Here is a 19,523-nt window from a genome sequence, read left to right on the forward strand (position 1 = left end):
TGAGGAAAGAGGTAGAAAGAATAAGGCCTGGTGTGTCCATGTTGACTGCAGCAGTTTGATATTGTTTATGAATTCCAGAAATAGATATTATATTATGTTTGTGAACTTGTCTGTCTCTTTGGGCATATTACATTATATTGGATTTAGAGGTTTCACTTTTACGTGATTAAATCATGATTAAGGCTTTGATTGGACCACATCAGTAGAACTTGACTCCCTGCTCCCTTGGTGGGCAGGGACTCACAGAGAAACGGCACTGTAGAGAAGGGAGGTTGGAGTTTTGATCCTGGAGCCTGGAAAGTAAAGACAGAGAAGCAGATAAGGCAGGGGCCCTAGGAAGAGACATGAACTGCTTGCTGGACAATTTACAGCTGGCTTTGGGGAGAGAGCAGAGCAGCTAAGCCCGGAGAGAAATGAGTCCCAGGAAGAGAGGAACCCAGCAAGCTTGAACTCTTGCAGACATTGGCAGCCATCTGCTCCATCATGTGACAATAGAGTTTGGTAAGGGAAGTAACTTATGCTTTATGGCCTGGTAACTGTAAGCTTCTAGCCCAAATAAATACCCTTTATAAAAACCAACTGATTTCTGGTATTTGCATCAGCATCCCTTTGGCTAATACACTGATTCTCTTAGAACTTTACAAAAGGGTATTATTAGTTGTCTCTGCAAAAGGATGAGGAGGAGAAGGAGGAGGAGGAAGAGGAAGAGGAGGAGAACTCACATTTACTGACCACTTACTCTAAGCCAGATGTGGTGCTAAGTGCATCATTTCATTTGTTCTTCCTAACGTATTTTTGAGGTGGGTAATATTACTATCTCCAAATCTCAGCCTGGGCCTCCTTGACCCGTGTGGAGCTGGCCCACGCACAGTGCTGATGCGCGCAAGGAGTGCCGTGCCACACAGGGGTGTCCCCGCATAGGGGAGCCCCACGTGCAAGGAGTGCACCCTGTAAGGAGAGCCACCCAGCGTGAAAGAAAGTTCAGCCTGCCCAGGAATGGTGCCGCACACACGAGAGCCGACACAACAAGATGACGCAGCAAAAAGAAATACAGATTCCTGTGCCGCTGACAACAACAGAAGCAGACAAAGAAAAACATGCAGCAAATGGACACAGAGAACAGACAACTGGGTTGGGGGGTGGGAAGGGGAGAGAAACAAGTAAATAAATAACTCTTTAAAAAAAAGGGGGGGGCAAGGAACCGGAAGTGCTTATCCTCCAACTCTCCCACCCCTCTCTGGTTGGGGGAAGGTGTTAACCTCCCAGCAGTTCTGGCTTGTCCTGCCTGTGGGCTGAATAGGCTTTTATGCTCCATTCTCTGGCAGAAAGATGCAGATGCTGGAGCCAGGCAGCCAGGGCATGCAGAAGGGCTACCTTCCATTTTATAACTGTGAAAACTGGCCCATTATAATTAGTAAAATAGTACTGTTGGAATTCAAGTCCAGAGTCTGCAGTCATAACTGCTCTGCTGTACCAGCCCCTGAATTCTTGAGAAGGTCTAATTGCTAATAGGCTCACAGTCCTCCAAGGCCAGAGGAGACGTGAGCTCCCGCTAGGTAGTTGGGTATCGACAGTACTACCTGCTCTAGGACTAACCATGGAGTTTGATCCATTTAGGGGAGATCAGGGCCTTCAGCCAGCACTGGCCTGGGTCTAGCAGGTGATCCTATCCTGCTGGCTTTCAAAAGACAGGTCATATCCTGTGGAGGTAGGTAAGCAAATTGGCTCCCAGGAGACAGGATTGGAATTTGAGTATCTCAATTTGCGTTCTAATTTTTCCATGGAAGACTAGGTGACCTGGGCAGCTCACTTAAACTCTGAATATCAGTTCATTCCCCTACTTATAATATAGAGTATTGACATCAGTCTCACCTAGTTTACAGAAGATGAAATACAAGGATCTGTGTGAGAGTGTTCTTCAAATTGTAGGCTCAAGCTGTTATTTACCGAGGTTCACAGAGGCCCTAGGCACTGAGGTCTGCAGGCTCTGAAGCCAGGCTGCACAGGTTTGAATGAACCGTGGCTCTGCCACTCATGAACTTTGAGACTTGAGCAAGTTACATAACCTAAGTGGCCTCAGGTTCCAAGCTGTGAGGGGCCTTGGCACTCTGGTTTCTCTGTGTTTACCCCTCATTTGGCCCTGACAAGCACTCCGTTGCTTTTTTGGTTATGAGGCACCTTCAATGCCCTGAGATAAAGGGATTAGCAACCCTTTTGGGATGAGATTAATTTGACAAATGGATGTAATCCAGACTTTACCTAAGATGCCCAAAAAACTGTATTAGTCAGAGTTCTCCAGAGGAACAGAACTGACAGAAGATACAGGCATATGTAAAGATTATTAGATTTATTAAAGGAATTGGCTCATGTGATCATAGGGATTGGTATGTCTGAATTCCTTAGGATAGGCCACCAATTGGGAATTCCAATGAAGGTTTTGGTGAATTCCCCAGGAAAAGCTAGGTGGCTGAAGTAAAGATAGAAATTCTTTCTGATTGCAGAAATCTTCAGTTTTCCCACTGATTAGATGAGATATCTCTCATTGCTGAAGGCAGTCTCCTTTGTTGATTGTAGATGTCATCAGCCATAGATGTAATTAACTGACTAATGGTATAAATCTGTCTATGAAATACCTTCACAGTTACAATCAGGCCAGTGCTTGCTTGACCAAACAACTGGAGAGCATAACCACCTAGTCAAGTTGACATGTGAACTTAACCATCACACCAACTACCAAAGCAGCAGAGCTATGGCCCTTCCCTCTAACAGGAAAAGCTACTATTTGGTCTTATCTCACAGAGGCTGAGCACCAATCAGTGGTGATTATGTTAGAACATTCTCGTGGTATGGCTGGACATTTCTCTTGATTTCTTTATTCCTGGCTATGAGCTTTCCAAACTGGGTTTTATGGCCTACGAGAGATTACATTGCCTCCCAATCTTTTTTTAGCAAACTACATTTTGCTTAAGTATCAAAGGGGACTCTTTATATATTTTTACAACTAATAACCCAGGCAAAGATGTCATTCTTTATTCCATCTTCTCTTGTACTCCCAAATCCAGTTGTGGCAGTTTGAAATTATTTATGAATTCCAAAAAGAGAAAGATTGCATTTGTAAACTGATCTATTCCTCTGGGTGTGATAACCTTTGATTGCATTAAATTTAGCTGAGATGTCTTTGATTATAAATGAACACTCACTCAAGAAGACACATTAGAGGAGAGAACTTTGTCATTTTTGACCTTGCCATTTGACAGAAAGGAAAAGCCTCAAACAGTTTAACTCCAGGGATAGATGGGCCATTCATCTGAAGCTGATGTGGGGAAGAGAGCCGAAACTGATGTAGGAAGCCCTGAGAGACAAGCCCTGTGCAGTAGAGATCAGGAAGAAGATGGACCCATGATCTTCAAGATGAAGAGGAAGCCCAGAGGGGAAGGCTGAAACCCGGTAGAGATTGCCTGCCATCTTTGTTTAACACATGGCAGCTGACTTTGGTGAGAGAGTACCTCTCATAGTACCTTAAGTTGGACTTTCCATGGTCTTGGGACTGTAAGCTTTTATCTCAAATAAACCCCCTTTATAAAAGCCAACAGATTTCTGGTACTTGGTGTACTGGCATCCCTTTGGCACACTGATAAACCAGTTTATCACCACGTCTTGGTGATGCAACCTTTTCAATCTGTTCACATCTTTTCTTCCCCACTGTTCCTTCCCCTGTTCAGAACATTGCCATATCCTGACTAGATCCCATTCACAGCCTCCTGGCAGTTCTCTGTGCCCACAGTACTACCGCCATTCCATTGCCTTCTCCACACTCAAAATATCACCAGCATCATCCTCATAAATGTCAATATGCTCATGACACTCCCCAGTGCAATCTACCATGCCTACTTTCTAGATTTCAGTCATATGGAATAACTTCCCTTTACCAGAGTGTTGTTCTGTCTCCTATCACCAGGGTTATGTGTATGTTGCAATCTCTTCTCTCTTCACCATGCTAACTTCTATTCCTCTTTCAGGTCTTGGGTTATATTTTATTTGACTCAGGACACATTTCTTGACTTCCTGAGTTTGAGTTAGGGGCCCTAGGTTTATTGTAGTACTCCCAAACATACTGGTTTGCTATTTAACTGTAGTCTCTACTAGACAAAAAGCCCTATGATGGTGAGAATCTTGTTGGTATAGTTGATAATTGATGATAGTTGGTATAGTCAGTCAATAAAAATTTGTTAAATGAAAAATGGTATTGAATGCCAGCAAAAAGTATTCGACAAATCCATGACTTCTGGCAATGTAGAGTCATGAAGACCTCAGCAACGACAATTTCAGCGAAGAAGAGGCAGCAGAAGCTAGATCTCAAGGGGGTGATGAAGAAGTGGGGCAGGAAGTCTATTGGTTTATCACATCCTTCCTAATGGTGCTCTTGGTTGAGATGTTTTGATGGGGTCAGCAGGCAGGACAGGCAGTGGAAAGAGGAAGGTATTAGAGCTCTGAGATAGCTGCATGAAAATAACCATGCCCCAAAGAAGGAAAGGTGCTGAATCACCAACATCAGGGCTGACTTCTCCACAAGCCACAGGGGGCACAGTGCTGAGAGCCTACAATACTTTTAAGGACCATGGAAATGTTTTAATTTTAATTTATTTAAAATCAGAAGAACAAAAATGTGGCTACAAAAATAATAAATAATAATGAATATAAAATGATGGATCCACCCTGGGTATTATTAATCTTTATCTTATTTTATGGAGCAAGGGATCATGAAGGTAAAAGTGCCTAAGGTCCATGAAAGCCTTAATGTGTCCCCAAACAGCTTTGCTGACTTTATAGTCTGGTTCTGCCTGTGACACTCATTTGTCATGAAATAGGTCACCCCTTCTCCTCTTGGCCTCCACTCCTACCCTGGGTCTCCTACATTTCCTGGGTCAGCCTGGGATGGGCAACTGCTTCCTCTTATGGGGAGGGGCCAGTAGAGCTATTGCCAGGGGATCCTTTAGCAAGGCAAAAGGTGTCATTGTTTTTCATGACTTTCACATAGATATTGGGTTCAGCCTTCGGGTGTGTGGTTTCCTATGTTTCTGCTTAGGGTAAAAAGATATACAAGTAAAGATAATCACCTTCCTGGAGAGGAAGAAAGAGAAAAGCCCCATCCAGACTCTGCCAATGCACCACCATGTGTAAACAACCAGAATATATTACTAGTTGATAAACTAACTTGGGGAAAATAAAGGAAGACCCTGGGCAATGGTTAGTTCTTCTCCAAGGAAGCTAAAAAGAGCTATAGAAGCTTATCAGAATATATAACTTGCTGACTCATTTTCCAACAAGGTAGCCTTTGTTCTAAACAGAAGACTAATTTGATCTAGATAAGGCAGAGTGTCAAACTTGGATATTTCCCAACTTTATAAGGTAAAAAAAATCTCAGCAACAGTTGTGAAGGGATCAGAAGCCAAAACAAGGACTTTTGTTTCCCAAGGCTTTTCTTTCGGGACACCAGCATTCAACCAGGCCTCCCTTTGCAGGGAATGGATCCAAACACATTCTCTTCTCTTCTTCTCCACCCCATTCTATGTCTACAGAGCAAATCATACAGAACATGATCAAAGATTCTTGCAGGCAGAATTTATCATATTAAGCTATTAACTCATTCATCTCTCGAGCAACTTCTAAGTGCCGGATGCTGGTTATACAATGTGAATAAAACTCAATCCCTGCCTGTAAAGAACTCAGAGATAATATGTTAAATATCCAAATATGACCCACTGATGTATTTATTTGACTATACCATGTTTCAGAAATAGGACATTTCACATAAAAATTGAGAGTTCCAGATTCATTTGAAAAATTGACAGATCTGACAATAGTGGGCCCACATTCCCACAGGGCAGTAAAGGACTTGAACCAGGTAATAGCATGAAGATGAGGCTTAGAAGAGCTTTAGTTATTCTTCTCATTTAATTTCCATTAGTACTTTAATGCTATATTAGTTTCCTAGATCCACTGTAACAAATTACCTGAAAGTCAATGGCTTAAAACAATAGAAATTTATTCTCTCAATAATTCTCAACAAGTCTCTAGTTCTGAAGGCTAGAAGTCTGAAATCAAGGTATCAGCAGGGTCATGCTCTCTCCAAGGACTCTAGGGGAACTTCTTTCCTTCCTTGCCTTTTCCTTGCTTATGGTGGTGGCTGGCAATCCTTGGCGTTTCATGGCTTGTAGCTACATATGCAAGTCTCGGCCTCTGTCTTCATGTGGCCTTTTCCCTTGTGTGTGTTTGTCTCCCTGTCTCTTCTTTTCTTACAAGGGCACAGGTCATACTGGATTAAGGCCTATCCTACTCCACTATGACCTTATCTTGACTAATTACATCTGCAATGACCCTATTTCCAAATATGGTCACATTCTGAGGCCCTGGGGGTTAGGGCTTCAACTTGTCTTTTGGGAGAACACAGTTCAACCCATAATGGTCACCATTCAAGACATGGACAATGGATGTTGTATTTATTTTATGTAAAGTGCTGTGCAAACTTAGCTTTGAACACTACTCTCCAACACCTATACCCCCAGCTAGATGATCACCCTTCTAAATAAAAAGTTTAAAGTTGCTACTGGCTAGAAATGAGCAATGGCTCCCCTGTTGGGTGGCACAGGCACTCAACAGGTCACAGTCCCCTCAGTTCCTGTCCTACACCTGTTATGCTTCACTAATTCATTTTATTTATCTGGTCCCTGAGGGAATTTGATTATAAAACAATAGCTTCAAGTATTTTGGTCCTCCTATATACATAGGGGAAAATTCTGAAAGATTAGGAGGGCTTTGGAGACCCAAAGAAATGATGCTGCAAGATGGAATTCTGGGCACCAAGACACAGTCATTACCCATAGTCATTTTCTATATCCAGGCTGACTCTGTCCACCAGATTATTTTACAAAATCTTATGGATCATTACTGTAGTGTTGTTTCATTGAACTCAGAACCCAAGTCAGTTTGCTTTTTTTTTTTTTTTAATTTTTTAAAAAATTTATTTAATTCACCCCCCTCCCCCGGTTGTCTGTTCTCTGTGTCTATTTGCTGCATCTTGTTTCTTTGTCCGCTTCTGTTGTCGTCAGCAGCATGGGAAGTGTGGGCGGCGCCATTCCTGGGCAGGCTGCACTTTCTTTCGCGCTGGGCGGCTCTACTTACGGGGCGCACTCCTTGTGCATGGGGCTCCCCTACGCGGGGGACACCCCTGTGTGGCAGGGCACTCCTTGCGCGCATCAGCACTGCGCATGGGCCAGCCCCACACGGGTCAAGGAGGCCCGGGGTTTGAACCGCAGACCTCCCATGTGGTAGACAGACACCCTAACCACTGGGCCAAGTCCGTTTCCCCCAGTTTGCTTTTGAAATGTCAATACAGGTCAACCAGGCTTTGAGCATGTGCAGCAATTATTGCAACCAGATTAATATTTCCTGGGGAGGATCTAGCCTTCTATTCAGGAACTACTATTTTAAACAAATAACAGGTGAATTACATTATTGAGCCAGCAATGCTATATTTAAGTGTTACTAAAGACTTAAATATCAACAATTGTCAGTTCAAGTGAAGTTCAAATTCATCAAAATGAAAAAGCATGAAAGAGGTTTATGTAAAGTTTTGTAGTGCCCTGTTACATATTTGCCAAGTTTTCACTAAAGAAAAATGTTGGTGTTGCCATATTAAGTTTAACCTATTTTTAGAAATGATTTCAAAACCAGATTCTTGGGAAGTGGCTAGAAAAACTGCTTTGAACGAGCTCATGGACTTCCCTTTCTAGTGTTTTATCTCGGAATAATAATTATTATGAAGGAAATCCATTCATTCAGCAAAATCATGTAATACATATTTATCTAGCAATGGCAGTCACAGTTCTAGGCACCAAATGTACAGCAGTAAACTAAAGACCAGTCCTCACTCTCATGGGTTTTATAATCTGATGTGGTAGGTTGTGGGCACCAGACAATTAACAAGTAAATGTATAATGTAGAAAGGCAACAAAATAAGCACTAGGAAAACAGGAAAGGTGGCTAGGAGAGTGCCAAGGCATGGGGCATGGTGGTGGTGATGGTTAGATTGGGTGGTCAGAGAAGTTCTGTTTGATAAGAGGACATTTGAGTTCAGTCTTGGAGAAAGTGATGGAGTGAGGAACAAGATAATAGGGATAGAGTCTTCCAGGAAGAGGAAAGAAGGGCATAGCACTGCAGCAGGAGTGTCCTTGTGCATCTGTGAGTGGGCCACTGTGTCTGGAATGGGGCAAGTGGCAGAAGAATGGATGGAGAAGAGGGCAGAGAAGCACAGAGAGGTTAAGTAAGGGCTTTGATGCGAGCATGATGGGAACACCGTTGGAAAATACCAGAAAGTCTTGAGCACAAGAGTAGCAAGAGCCAACCTTATTTAAAGGGATTACTCTAGTTGCTGCTGTATGGAGAATAGTTCATAAAGGAGCAAGAGCAGAAGCAAAGGCTAGACTCCTCAAGACTCCTCAAAATGTCTCCCTGAGGTGGAAAGATGAGGGATATTTATTGGATTAAACAAAGGGAGGTAGGGATAGGAATGTTTGGGTTATTAGCACATTGGAATTGGCTAGTAAACCTTAAAATTTAGGATTATAAGGAGGCTAGTATCATTGACTGTGTCTATATTTAAATTAGAGGTTTCAAGTTGGTTATTATCATTGGCGGAAGGGTTCTGTTATCTCGAGGAGCGGGTTTGTGATCTTTCCAGAATTTGTAATGGTTGGACTTCTTGCTTTCTTTTTGGTCTAGAATTCCTCTTCTCTGTGGTTTCTGCTCACTTTGATTTTGGCTCTAGGGTAATTTATGTCCTGGGATCATTGTAAATTCAGGTCTCTTCTTTTCAGAGCATACTCTGGTATTTTCAGTTAGTTCTGTGGGGATAGAAGAAAGCTGGAACTTGTTCTGGGATTAGGCAAGTTTCTCAATCATTTTAAAAGAGGGAAGTGAAAGTTTTAACAAATTAGTAAGGAGGGGCTATTCTAGTGGGTTATTATAGGGCAGTTTCAGTGAGTGTGATTTTTGCTATTTTGCAGTTTTCTCCTAGGGTAACATTCTTTTAACTGTGCATATCTTTGCAGTTAAGGTTAACTAAGCCTGGTCTGGCTGGAGCTGTAACAAGAATTTATCTATGGGGTGTGTAGATGGGAATTTCAGAGAAACGGAAACTTTTGCAACCTAGTTAGGGAAGGAACTGCTTCAGCAGTTGGGGGTGGAAGGGAGAGTTGAAAAATGGGTCTGCGTCTGATACAAAATTTTGGCTTAAACAATTGAGAAATGAAGCTACATTTATTGAACAGGTTTGAAGGTAGGGACAATCAGGAGTTTGATTTTGGGAACAATAGTTTTGAGATTAACTATTAGACACCCAAATGGAGATGTTGAGAAGGCAATTCGATATACAAGCCTGGAGTCAAAGATAGATTTATGACCTAGAAACAGAAATTTTGGAGCCATCTTTATAGATATGATACTTAAAAGCTATGAAACTTGGGAAGCGGATTTGGCTCAACTGATAGAGCATCTGCCTACCACATGGGAGGTCCAGGGTTCTAATCCTGGGCCTTCTGAGCCATGTGCTGAGCTGGCCCACACATAGTGCTGATGTGTGCAAGGAGTGCCATGCTACACAGGGGTGTCCCCCACGTAGGGGAGCCCCACATGCAAGGAGTGCACCCCATAAAGAGAGCGGCCCCGTGTGAAAAAAGTAGAGCCTGCCCAGGAGTGGCACCACACACACAGAGAGCTGACGGAGCCAGATGATGTAATAAAAAAAGACACAGATTCCTGGTGCCGCCGACAAGAATACAAGTGGACACAGAAGAACACACAGTGAATGGACACAGAGAGCAGACAGCTGGGGTGGAGGGAATGGAAGGGAGAGAAATGAATAAAAAATAAATCTGAAAAAAAGCGCTATGAAACTTAAAATCATGCAGGGAATAAGTTCAGACAGAAAAGAGTAAGCCTGAGAGACTGAACTGGGGGCACTCCAACATTTAAAGGTTTGGGAGCTGAGGAGGAGTGACCCGTAAGAAAGGAAAAGAAACTTCTGGAAGCCAAGAGGATAAAATATTTCAAAAAGGAATGAAAAATGATGCATCAAATGCTTCTGACAAATTTAGCAAGATTAAGTTTAATAATTGACCATGGGATTTGGCACCATGAAGGTCAATGATAATATTGATACATGCTGTTTCAGTGAATGGTGAGGATAAAATTCTAGATAGGTTTAAGAGATAATGAGATTGGAGAAAGGGAGTGAGTGAATGCAGAAAGTTTTTTCTCAGAAATATATTTATGAAAATTAGAAAGAAATACAATGGTAGCTGGAAGAGGATGTGGAGTTAAGTTATTTTTTAAAGACTGTATATATCACAGCATGTTATGTGTGTTGATGGGAAAAATCCAGTATGGAAGGGAAATTTTGATGGTGCAGGAGAGATAGGAGAGAATTTCTGGAGTAATATCCTTGAGTAGAAGAAAGGGAATGATGCCCAGACACTTCACCCAGGAGGGAAGGCAAATTACATGGAACACATTCAGGTAAGCAGTAAATGCCATGATGGGAGCATTGGAAATTCTTCCTGTATGGCTTCTATTTTCTTATTGATATAGAAATCAGACTTACTGGCTGAGTGAAAAGGAAGGTGGAAGAAATAGGAATTTGTGGAGAGAGGAGAAAGCATGAAATAACTGTGTAACAGACAGGATGCATGAATGGGCTATGGAAATGTAGCAAGATTGCTGGACAGCACCATGGACCTATTTTTGGTCAGTGGTCATGAGTTTAAGTGAAACTAGTCACAGTCAGCCTTGTGAATATAGGAGTAGGTAGAGTTGGGTGTAATCTGAGATAGGTTTTTGAGAGGAGAATGGAGAATATTGGCGGGGGTGGGGGGGCAGGTTGGTTTGCAAGAAACTGAGTGTATTTAGGAGTATATTTAAGAAATAGTGGTGAGGGACAGTGTCTTGGATTCAATGGATCATCTATAGCCTTCCTGGAAAAAGGTGGCAAATTGTGCAAACATTGGCAATGCTAACACAATGTATTAGAGTATGCTAAGGTGCAGTTAAACTAAAATGGAAATTTCAGTGTCTTATAAACAAAAAGTCTTCATAATAGGGTTTGGCTTGGTGGTCCCTTTCTTCCACACAGTCATTTAAGAACCCAAGTTGATGGTGGCTCTGCCATCTTCAACACGTGACCTCTGGAGATCATTCAAGGCATTACCACATCTGTCATCCAGTCGAGAGAGAAGGACCAGTGTGGGGCTTTTTTGGGCCAACCCTGAAAGTGGCGTGCTTCACTTCTATTATACTCCACTGAAGAGAACTTAGTCACTTCACTGCAGAGGCGGCTGAGCAATGCAGTCTCACTGTGTGCCCAGGAAGAAGAGGAGAATGGATTCTGGTAGATGGTTAGCAATCTCTAGCACAGCAAGCCCCCTGGCTACCATCTTCTCTTATATAAAGCATACTCACTACCTCCTCAGGAGAGAAAACTCAAAATTTCATCTGGTTATTGTATCTATTTCAAAGTTTAGGATCTCCCAGTTATGCTCAAACCTCATCTTTAGATCCAAATATGGTTTCTCAAGCTCCATCACCCTTTCAACTAAAAGACAAGCTACCTGTGCTCCATCTTCCCATCCAGTACACAAAAGTAGACAGGATAGCCACAATAAGAACTCCCAAAGCAGTCTATGGTCCATAGCAATGAGAGAACTCTTTTGGGACGTATTACAAAGTTCCCAAATCCTAGAAGAAAACATCTTGATAGACGCTGGGTCTGCCCTCTGTGAGAACTCTTCTTGTTTATTGTTCTTTGCGGCCTTAGCTCTGCCCTCTTGGAGAATAATCTTGTCCATTATCCTCCATGGCTACATTTGAGTTGGACACTGGGGAATCAGTCTCTTTAGGAGTTGTACACCTTTCAGAGCCCACATTCTGCTGATGCCTAAGCTAATTCTAAAAATTACAAGCTTGCAGTTTCTTGGGCAATACAATTTATTCAAAGACTTGATAGGCTTCTGATCCACTTGTTTCCAGTTAGTTTCTGTGTGAGAAAATAAACCCAAATTTCTTTCTGAGACCTGTTTTAAGGTCAGCCCTGCCCCTTTGCCCTCAATTTAGTAGAATCTACATTGAAATCTGAAACCACAGGCTTGGCTGGGAAGGCAATAGCCTTGATAATATGATTGCCACTGAACTAAGTCTCTCTTGTCTTTTAAAAATTTTGACCAAGAAATTATCTTATCTCCTCATATTTGGGGAATAGAATCTGCCCATTTTTCCAGCCCTGCAAAGCCCTGAATTTGGGGATTCTTCTTGTTTAAATCCACACCAGCTGGTAAACTAGTTTTTTTTTTTGTGGTACTTTGCTAAATGCAACAAATAGCAGTCAACAGATACTAATAGCCATTCTCTTTCCAACTCCTTTCCCTAGAGATACAGATTCAATACCTTGTTGGCCTGACTTCCAAGTAATCATAGAAGCAGTTTTATTAAGTGTTTTTGCCATGAATAACATGAGTCTCCAGCTTTTCAGCCTTTGATATGCATTTCCTTCCTGCTTGCAGTCTGAATGCTAAGCCAGTGCACTGTATTTTAGGTGTTTGTTATGCCATTCACTTTAAGGTACCAGTTTCTGCATTGATTAGACAAGTAGTAAACAAATAGAGCTGGCGTAAATAAGGGAAAAATAAAGAAGGAGTTTAGGTTAGCATTAGCCCTGAATGGTCAAAAGAGCTGACCTAACATGCTAGTTTAAGAAAATATTAACACATTTGGATAAATATTAAAAGAGAAGTCAACTAATTGGATAAGTTTATCATTTTCCTGAAGGGAAAGACAAAATACATTTTAAATTCCCCCTAAATGAGTATAAATATTTGACACATTTTATTTTTTATTTTTTTAGATTTATTTTTTATTTATTTCTCCCCCCCCCCCAGTTGTCTGCTCTCTGTGTCCATCCGCTGTGTGTTCTTCTGTGACCACTTCCATCCCCATCAGCAGCACCAGGAATCTGTGTCTCCCTCTTTACTGCGTCAACTTGTTGGTGTCAGCTCTCTGTGTGTGTGGTGCCATTCTTGGGCAGGCTGCATTTCTTTTGCGCTGGGCGGCTCTCCTTACGGGGCACACTCCTTGCGCGCGCATGGGGCTCCCCTACACGGGGGACACCCCTGCGTGGCAGGGCACTCCTTGCGCGCATCAGCACTGCTCATGGGCCAGCTCCACACGGGTCAAGGAGGCCGGGGGTTTGAAACGTGGACCTCCCATGTGGTAGGCAGACGCCCTATTCACTGGGCCAAGTCCGCTTCCCTATTTGACACATTTTAAATAAAGTTTTAACAGTTTATACTTGACGAAAAGATTCCAAAGTTCATTGGAAAGAATCAGTTGGTAAAATATGAAAGAAAACTCTGACAGAGAATGGAAATAAGGGAGTAAAATATTATCTCCTCAGGTAGTACTTTTTAGACACCAAAAGCATGATAAGGTAACATTAATTAAATATTTTGGTATCACTAAAGGAATGGGACTTAATCTATCATCTATCTGTCTGTCTCTCTACTAACAAATAGGTATACACATATGTATTTAATATACAATAGTAGAGGATGCATCATAAAAATGATAAAATAACAGGGTCATCACTGCTATTGGTGTATTTATTGGAAAAATGTTTTAAAATAATATTTCACTCTATGTGTTTGTATACATTTACATTTCTTCTGAAAATGTATAAAAAAATTAAGTATATACAAAACTCTGGAGGGGTTAAAAGCAATAGAAAACTCACAAAAAAACCAGGACTAGATGATTGGATATGGATATTCAGACTTCTGTATAGACTGGGAAATATTGTGGTGTATATTACATATAAATTGCTTACAACTTTACAATACATACACACAAAACAAATTGATAAGAAAAACCTTAAGAGTCATTAAAAGAATGGGCAAAATATCCTGACAGACGATTCATAAAAGACCAAAGATAAAATGTTATAACTAGTAAAACACATTTAAAATAGAAATTCAAGGTTTTTAATAATGAAATTAATGAAACACAAAGGAAAACTACCATGTTTTGCCTATAAAATATATTTAAAAATGTAAACTTTGGCAAGTGTTGCGAAATTGGTACTTATAAACTGTTGAAAAATATAGTATGGTAAGAGCTAATTTCAGTTTAAAAGTTGAGTGATAAAAACCAAAAGTTACCAAAATACTTATGAACTTGAAAAAATATAACTTCTGAGAAATTTTTAAAAGAGAAATAATCCAAGACTTCTGAATTTAGAGACTTGGTGGACCAATTTAGTACAGAAACTTGTATAACATATAGAACTACAGGATACTATACAGCAATTAAAAAAAAAAAGTGCTGGCTGAGTTCATATGAAAGAAAGAAAATCTGCAGGTGTAAGAAATAAATAAGGAATGAAAAGCCAGAATAATATGTCCAAATGATTTTATAGGGACGTTCTAACAATGCTTTAAAGAACAAAGAATTCCCATTTTATGCAAACTGGTTTAGAGAATGGAAAAAGAAAGACATCTCCATCTCATTTTATGCCTTATGATAATCTCCACTGATGCTAAGAAAGCTTTTGATAAAATCCACTACTAACTCATAAGAGAAATGCATAACAAATATCTTTAGCCTGAAAAACTGAAATCCTCCAAAAAAGAATTATTATACTAACTGGTGCAACTAGCCAAGGATATCTACCATTTTAGTCATCATTATTCTGGAGGTCCAGTTAGCACAATAATACATGGAAACAGACAAAAGTTAAACTGATATGTATGAAAAAATTAAAATATTTCTAAACAAAATTAATATGTACATAGAAAATCCAAGGGGATTTAAAAACAACTAGAACTGATAACAGACTTTAACAAAATAACTGGATCAACTCATGAAAAATGAATTCATTCCTACATACCAAAAAAGCAATTAAGGGATGAAATTTTTAAAATGCATTTATGGTAGCAGCAAAACTCTGTAAGTAATTTAAGAATAATTCAACATAGATGTCTAAGACCTTTATGGAGAATATTATAAAGCTTTATTTACAGATTTCTCCTTTGACTGACTAATACACATAGTAGGGGTTCCCCAACTGGAAAAATATAAGATTCACTTACCAAACTGCACTCACAAAAATAAATTTCAGATAGTGCTTGTATTAGTCAGCCAAAGGGGTGCTGATGCAAAATACCAGAAATTGGATGGTTTTCACAAAGGGTATTTATTTGGGGTAGGAGCTTACAGATACCAGGCCATAAAGCATAAGTTACTTCCCTCACCAAAGTCTATTTGGAGGAAGATTGCTGCCAACGTCTGTGAGGGTTCAGGCTTCCTGGGTTCCTACATTCCAGGGGCTTGCTTTTCTCTGGGTTCCAGGTTCCTTCCTTCCTGGTGCTGGCTTCTCTTTCCTCCGCGTGCTGATTTCCCCAGACTCCAGCTTAAGTCTTCAGCATCAAACTCCAACAGCAAAAACTCTCAACTCTGTTCTTTACCATGCCTTTATCTGTAAGTCTCTACCCCTTGGTGGGTGGGGACTCAACACCCTAATCGTAACTCAATCATGCCCAGGTACAGATCAGATTACAAACATAATCCAATATTTCTTTTCAGAATTCATCAAGAATATCAAACTGCTACAGTGCTATAAGTATTTATTATAGTGTTCCTTAATTTAAGGAAATGCCATTATACTTTTCACCTGCATGACAATGTACAATTGGCAAGGTGAAGAAATGGGAGAAAGAGGATCCCAGGCTGAAAGAGCAGTGTTTGATCTGATGCAAGAAGGAACAAGGTTTGAATGAGGAGGCCAGTGTGATTGAAGCTCAGGGAGCAGGGGTTAAGTGGTCAGAGCTGAAATTTGATGTACTGGAAGGATCATTTCAGATTACGAAGTTCTTATGGGCTATGATAAAAGTTTTAGAAAATATCCTAAAAGCAAGAGAAGCCAGGAAGAGTTTTAAGTGGGGCAAATCCTGATCATATTTTTAAGAGACAACTTTAGCTGCTGTGTGAAGGATAGATAAGAGGGGCAGGCATGGATGTGGAAAGACAACACTGGAGGTTACTACAGTTGTCCAGGGCCCTGAATTGTGGAGGTGGCTGTGATGTTGGGAGAAAGTTAGAAATGTTAGGAGGCTATGTACCTAAAATGGAAAAAGGTCACATGAGCAAAAATGTATTTTGTTACATTTCCTCCCTTAATTTGAAACAGGGAGTCTAAAGCCCCCATGTGAAATGGACCTTTCAAAAAATGCTATGGTCAACAAAAATGTCCTCCTTTATATTTGGAGCTAGACGATCGAGGAAGGGTTAGGTCTTATGCTTGAGAAAAGAGATGAAGGAGAGAACATTGGAATCACTGCGAGAGTTTAGTTCAGATTACATACGTTATGGACACTCCAGCCCTCAGTTCAGATATGAGAAATTCGTTTAGAGGGGCCTAACTGGGCGAATTATTGAGAATTTAGTATTGCAGCCTAGGAAAATCCAACCGTATGGTCAGTGTAAGGAAAGCTAGGCTGACCATTCTTGGGGACAGGAGAGAAGCTGTTCCACTTAATAAGATTGAGTTCTTCACAACCCAATAAAAGTATTTGCTCTGTTGTGATATCTCCAGTGATCTATGAGAAAGTAAAGGGCAGAAGGAAAGGAAGGCTGTAATGTCCAGGTCAGGGACAGCTGCCGGGGTGCTGAAGAGGACTGAGCAGGCACGAAGGACCACAACCCCAGCAGCGGCGGTGAGTGCACGAGCATCTCAGCAGGATATTCACATGAAGGACCAGACCTCGACAGCAACATCATGGGCAGACTAAAGCCCGAGACCCTTCACCATTTTTCCAGGGTATTTGTGTGATCCAGTGGAGTATGGGAAGGAGTCCTTGGAATGGCTGATGCCTCAAAAACTCATAGGGTAGGAATGTTTTCTCAAACTAAGCATTCTGCCCCTAACCCCACTGAGAAGCACAGCAGTAAAAATTCTGATTTATATTTCGGAACGAGGGCCTTTCCTAAGAAAGACACTTTCTTCAGGTTCTGAGTTCTCCAAGCTTTTCTGCAGCAATTTTGGAATAACTTGCATTTATTATCATGCTGATATCTGGATACATGTAAAATCAATCTGGAAGAGATCTTCAGGATCATCTAACCCTCATTTTACTGATGCGGCAACTGCAAATTTTGTCAAGGTCATGTAGCAAGACTCTGGTTGAGCCAGGGTTAGAATTCAGGTCTCCTGTCTCCAAATCCATAATTGCATCCATCATACACTTTCCATTTCAGTAATGGTAACCTGACCCAGTAGAACACTCTATATCTAACCTGATATGAAATGTAATTGCTTCTCAGATTGCATTAAATTTATGGAGTCACATCATGAATGCACAAAAGGAGAAATTCAGCAGGAGGAATTCATAACTTTCTAGCTCCCTACTGTCCTCAATGGGAAATTGGAGTTTCAAGGAGGCAAAGAAATAAATCTTGTAGAGCCATTACATCATCACAATGAGGATATGGGGATAAACATCCATTGCCTACACAAAGCCTCCAGCAGGGGTCACCGCTTGTTTAAAAACAAAAGCGTGTGTGTGTGTGTGTGTTCCTGGAACAAAATTGTTAAAGAGAAAGCAACTTACTTTTGTTTCTTTCCAATTGAAAAAGTATAGGAAAATTTTAAAAAGTGTGTGACCTTACATATATATGTCTTCTGGTCATTTCTTAACAAAAGTGCCTGTGTGACACCAGTAATCTATACGTGGGGCTGAAGCAGCATTTTCCAAAATGACTCTCAGGGTTTCTGTCTCTATGAGGTATTTCACAGATACGTGCAGAGAGAGCTGCATTCTCTATCTCCCTTTTGGGAGATCACTGTGTTCATTAACCTAGTAAAGACTTCGGTAGACCATCTATTTAGCCTATTTCCCAAACTTCTTTAATCATGGAACACTTTTTGCTATGTTTTTCCAAAATTTGTAAACTTTATTTCAATTTAAAAATAAAATAACAGATGAAAGGCAGCCTAACAAATTATGGAAGCATTACTTTAAAAAATTGCCCAGGCACATTGATCCTATGTAATCCTAAAAACAAAAACAAAACTCACCTATTTCTCCAGTGTTCAGAAAAATGCACACATGGGCACAGATTGGTTAAATGACACGACCAATTTCTTTTTATTAATAAAGAAAAAGAAAAAAATAGCTTGATCATATTCACATCTCATAAAACCAAGTCCCATATCTTTTTTTACCTTTAGTATTGGTATAGTACCTTCTTTGCTTTTCCTACAAAAATATTACAATATTACTGTTAACTATAGTCTGTTAGTTACGTTAGTTGTATTTTTCCTATATATCACCATATTCTTAACTCCTTGAATAGAGGAACATTCTTGTGTTTGTATTATTAACCACAATCCTCATCTACCACCAAAATTGCTGTGTTATACAGTCCCTAGCAGCCCATCACCAAGGGGACCTCCCAACATCAGCAAAGTCTCTTCTCTTTGTCACAGTGTGACAATATCTTTCAACTTTTTTTCTCCTCTTGAACATCTAAATAACTGTCAATGGATATCAGCTGCTACCACGATTGAGGCCCAGACCTCAGCAGAGACCTTCCTGGCTGTCCAGCTGCTGCTTTCACACTGACCACATCACCTGGGCAGAAAACTTAGCCACATTCTATGTCAATGTGCAATCCTTACCCAAAGCAATGGAAATTAGTCCACGGCTATAGGAAGCTAACAATGGGTGGCGTTTCCCTTTTCCCTTTCCTATCACTCCTCTTTGCAGTCTTTTCCCCAGACCCTCAAGGGAGTAATTTAATTCTTTTCTTTGTCATGTGCATAGGATTTTGGAAACTATTTTCAGTTTCTTGAGCAAGCCCTTGGGAATCCTCACCTCCTACCCCATTCAGCCTATCAAACTATTTCTACTAAATTACTGGAATGCTCCCCCGGGGGGCGGGGGGTGGGGGGTGGGAATTCTGATCACATTTTCACATGTCCTTGTTTTTAAAATTCTAAAAGAAAAAAAGAGGGACTACACAAACAGTGCTTATTTAATGAATTTAAGTGTTTCTCCCTTTCCTCTCTCAGTTGGTCTAGAGAGCGTGGTAATCAACATAGTCAAGTGAGCTTGTAAAACACAGAAATCTGAGTCCTTTTAGATATTCTGATTTAGATCGTAGAGACCATGCATCAAATCATTTTAAACACCCCGAAAATTCAATTGGGTACATCAGGGTACAGTCTCATTGACTTAAAATGTGGGATCAATGAAGGTGAAAAATACCACGTGTTACCTAATCATCAGAAAGACAAAATGCTTAGATAGCTGTGTTAGTCAGTGTTCTTTAGGGAAACAGAATCAACAAGAGATACCTGTCAATATTATGCAATTTTATAAGAGTCTCTCACATGACTGTGGGGATGCATAAGTCCAGGTTCC

Source organism: Dasypus novemcinctus, chromosome 3 (genome assembly GCF_030445035.2).
Source record: "Dasypus novemcinctus isolate mDasNov1 chromosome 3, mDasNov1.1.hap2, whole genome shotgun sequence".
Classification (NCBI taxonomy): domain Eukaryota; kingdom Metazoa; phylum Chordata; class Mammalia; order Cingulata; family Dasypodidae; genus Dasypus; species Dasypus novemcinctus.